Raw genomic sequence first — 4,702 nt, 5'->3', positions numbered from 1 at the left:
TCCTAGCCACTGGACTGGAAGTGTATAGGACTTACAACCACTTCAGGCTCCTATAGCACTCACCAAGGACCATGCAGTTGTTGATGGGGGACTCCAGAGGCCTGGACCAATGAGACATCATGCCACCCCAGATTTGGAGCTACCATATGGCTCTGCTTGACTAGACCCAGTGCTACAGTACACTGCAAGTTTCTCCCACCAGGAGGTGAAGAGCTTTCTTTACTAAAGTCAGTCGATCAGGTCTGGAAGAAGTGATGGCTTCTTCAAATGTGCAGGCACTTGTGACACTTGCAAAAGGCTATGGGGATCATGAAGAATCAGGAAAACATGACATCACCAAAGGGACACAGGAAATTTCCACTTATAGACACCGAAGAAATAAAGATACATGAATTATCTGAAAAACAATTTAAAATACTTCTGAAGATGCTCAGAGAGCTATAAAGGAACACAGATAAAGAATTTGACAAAATCAGAAAAACAATATAACAAAATGAGAAGTTCAGTAGAAATATAGAAAATAAAGAAGAATCAAACAGAATTTTGGATCTGAAGAATACGAAGAATACAGTGATGGGACTGAAGAATGCAATAGAGCTTCAATAACCACCTGAAGCAAGCAGAAGAAAGAATCAGTGAGCTTGAAGATAGACCATTTCCAGCTATTCTGTTAGAGAAGCAAACAGAAAAAAAGGATGAAAAGGAATAAAGAAAGCCTATGGCACTCACAGGAAGAGAAACAAGAGAAATAAGAGAAACAATCTACATATTACCAGAGTCCCAAATGGAGAAGAAAGGGCTTACCTTTCTTACAAAGAAAGCTTACCTAGAGAAATAACAACCAAGAACTTCCCAACCCTAGGGAGAGATTTGGACATCCAAGTTTAATAAGTTAGTAGACCCCCCATAATTTCAATCCAAAATGACCTTCTACAATGACTATTATAACAAAACTATCTAAAATCAAAGACAAAAATAAACTTTAAAACAATAAAAGAAAAACATTTTTCCTATAAGGAACACCCATAAGGTTATAAACAAATTTCTCATCAGAAAAGAGGGATGATACAATATGTTGAAAGAATAAACTACCAACCAAGAATACTTTATCCAACAAAGGTGTCCTTCAGAAATGAAGGCAAGATGAAACTTAACCAAACAAACAAGGAGTTCAGCACCACTGGACCTGTGTTATAAGAAATGAGTTCTTCAAGCTGAAAGGAAAAGATGCCAATTAATAACAAGAAAACAGGGGCGCCTGGGTGGCTCAGTGGATTAAGCCGCTGCCTTCGGCTCAGGTCATGATCTCAGGGTCCTGGGATCGAGCCCCGCATCGGGCTCTCTGCTCCGCAGGGAGCCTGCTTCCTCCTCTCTCTCTCTCTGCCTTCCTCTCTGCCTACTTGTGATCTCTCTCTCTGTCAAATAAATAAATAAAAATCTAAAAAAAAAAAAAAAAAAAAAAAAAAAAAAAAAAAAACAAGAAAACATATGCAAATATACATCACTCTTGTAAAGCATAGCATAAAGTCAGATTTATCATAATTTAATACTGTAGTATGGTGGAGAATTAACCACTTAACTCTGATATAAAGGTTAAAGGACACAAGTATTAAAAATAGCTATGCAATAACTTATTTAACAATACACAATATAAAGCGATGTAAACTGTGACACCAAAATTATAAAATGGGTACAGGGGGCTAGGAATGGAGAGTTTCTTATGCAACCAAAGTTAAGTTGTTAGCTTAAAATGGACTGTTATATTCGTAAGATGGGTTAATCAAGTAAGCCTCAGGCTAACCACAAAACAGAAATCTATAGTAAATATGTACAAGATAAAGAGAAGGTAAACAAAGTATATGAATACAGAAACTCACCAATTCTCGAAGGACGGTGTCCGGAAAGAAAGGAACAAAAAAACTACAAAACAGAAAAAATTTAATAAGATAATAATCCTATGTCTTTACCTATCAGTAATTACATCAACTGTAAATGGATTAATTCTAATCAGAAAACACAGAGTAGTAGAATGTATTTAAAAAAAAAAAAAGACTTACCCATATGTTGCCCACCAGAAACTCACTTCAGCTTCAAGAATATACATAGGCTCAAAGGAAAAGGATGGAAAATGATATTCCATGCAAATGGAAACCAAAAAAGAGCAAGCAAAGCTACACTTACAGCAGAAGAAATAGACATAAAGTAAAAAACCCACAAGAGATAAAGAAGGTCATTAGATAATGATAGAGTGGTCAATTGATCAAGAAGATATAAGAATTTTAATATATATATTACTATATAATATATATCATGTATATGATACATAATATATCTCCAATATCAGAGCACCTAAATATATTAAACAAATACTAACAGAGCAGAAGAGAATAATAAACAATAATACAATAATAGTAGGGAACTTCAATACCCCTCCTTCAACAATGGATCCAGATAGAAAATCAAAAAGGAAACAATGGACTTGACATATAATTTATACCAAAGGAAAATAACATACCTAACAGAACCTAACTAACAGAACCTAATAGAATGCTTCATCCCAAAGCAGCAGAATACAGGCCTACCTTGTTTTATTGCACTTTGCTTTACTATTTCAGATGCTGTGTTTTTTGCATACTGAAGGTTTTGGGCAACCCTGCATTGAACAAGTTCATCAGTGCCATTTTCCCAACAGCATTTTCTGACTTCATCTCCCTATGTCTCATTTTGGCAGTTCTCACAATGGTTCAAACTTTCTCATTATTATATTTGTTATGATAATCTGTGATCAGTGATTATGACTTGTTGAAAATTCAGATAATGGTGAACACTCTTTAGAAATAACATTTTTAAATGAAAATATGTAGCTTTGCGCAGTGGCAGTATCGTAGCCAATGAGGTTTATCCGAGGCGTGATTATTGCTAATTAAATGAAAATATGTACTTTTTTTAGACATAATGTTACTACACACTTAATAGACTGCAATATAGTAGCAACTTTTACATGTACTACAAATAAAAAAAATTCACATGACTTGCTTTATTTCAATATTCACTCTATTGTAGTGGTCTGGAACTAAATTCTCAATTTCTCATAGGTGTACAGAGATAATGTTTTCTAGGATACATCATATCTTAGTTCATTAACCATGTCTTAGCAAATTTAAGAAGATTGAAATCATACCAAGTATTTTTTCTGACAATGACATGAAGTTGGCAATCAATGACAAGAAGAAAAGCTGGAAAATTCATAAATATGTCATTAAGCAACATACTAAAGCAACGAGTGGATCAAAGATGAAATCAAAAGAGAAATTTAAAAAACAACACTTTGAGACAAATGAAAATGGAAGCACAACATACTAAAAGTCTGGGGTACAACAAAAGCAATTCTAATAGAGAAGTTCATAGTGATAAGTACTCAGATAAACAATTTAACTTTATACCTCAAGGAACTACAAAAGGAAAACAAACTAAGCCCAAAGCTAGTGGAAAGAAAGAAATAACACAGATCAGGGTAGAAATAAATGAAATAGAGACTAAAAAGATAACAGACAAGATCAATGAAATTAAGTATTTTTTTATTTCTTTTTATTTTTTGTTTTTTGAAAAGATAAACAAAATTGACAAACTTTTCATTAGATTCACCAAGAAAAAGAGAGGATTCAAATAAAATTAGAAATAAAAGAGGAAATTTTACAACTGATAGCATAGAAATGCAGAAGACCCCAAGAGAAATCTATGAACTATTATATACCAACAAGTTGGACACCTATAAGAAATGGATAAATCCTAGAAACATAAAACCTACCACAACAAAATAGAAAATCTATTAGTAAGGAGCTTAAATCAGTAATCAAAAACCTCAAACAAACAAAAGTGCAGGACCAGATGGGTTCAGTAGTGAATTCTACTAATCATTAACATATAATGTATTATTTGTTTCAGGAGTACAGGTCTGTGAATCATCAGTCTTACACAATTCACTGCACTCACCATAGCATATACCCTTCCCAATGTCCATCACCCAACTATCCCATCCCTCCCACATCCCTCCCCTCCAGCAGCCCTGTTTGTTTCCTGAGATTAAGAGTCTCTTATGGTTAGTCATTCAAAAAAGAATTCATACCAATCCTTTTCAAACTTTTTCAAAAAATAAGAGTAAACACTTCCAAACACATTTTATGAGGCCAGAATTACTGTGATACCAAAAGCAGACAAGAATGCCTGAAAAAATAAAATCAAAATATTCATAAGCTTTCTTATGAATAAAATTTTTAATTTTTAATAAGATTTTTAAATTTTTATTTTTTCACTTCTGTTTCAATAATACCTATTGGTGATTAATGCACTATGTACAAAGCAGCTCATAGCTTCTTAGTTCTACTTTCTGTTAAATGGGACACCATGAAGATTAATTAGGAAGATAGTATTAAATGGAGAACATTTGTAAACTATAAAGAATTACAGATGACAAGACTTTTATTGGTTCTCTATTTCTTTTTCAAGAACAATTCTTTAAAGTGGAAGATTATAATTTTTAATGTAGAAGAAATGTAATAATACATTTAAGAGCAAATTGGAAACTAGGAACTCTGTGTGTGCATGTATGTGTATTTCTGTGTATTTTCTTCTCTTTTGTCTAGAATTCCAGTTTCATAAAGGAATATTCTACTTATTTAATCTTATTTAATCTGAAGAGTTT

The 4,702-nt window shown here is 33.1% G+C and overlaps 1 pseudogene; it reads left to right on the top strand.

Annotated features, from left to right (window-relative positions):
• Positions 1–2,862: 2,862 nt before the first annotated feature.
• LOC123927387 lies at positions 2,863–3,015 on the top strand (annotated as a pseudogene).
• Positions 3,016–4,702: the final 1,687 nt, after the last annotated feature.

The sequence above is a fragment of the Meles meles genome, chromosome 16 (assembly GCF_922984935.1).
Source record: "Meles meles chromosome 16, mMelMel3.1 paternal haplotype, whole genome shotgun sequence".
In the NCBI taxonomy this organism is placed as follows: Eukaryota; Metazoa; Chordata; class Mammalia; order Carnivora; family Mustelidae; genus Meles; species Meles meles.
This window is presented reverse-complemented; position numbering and strand designations above follow the sequence as displayed.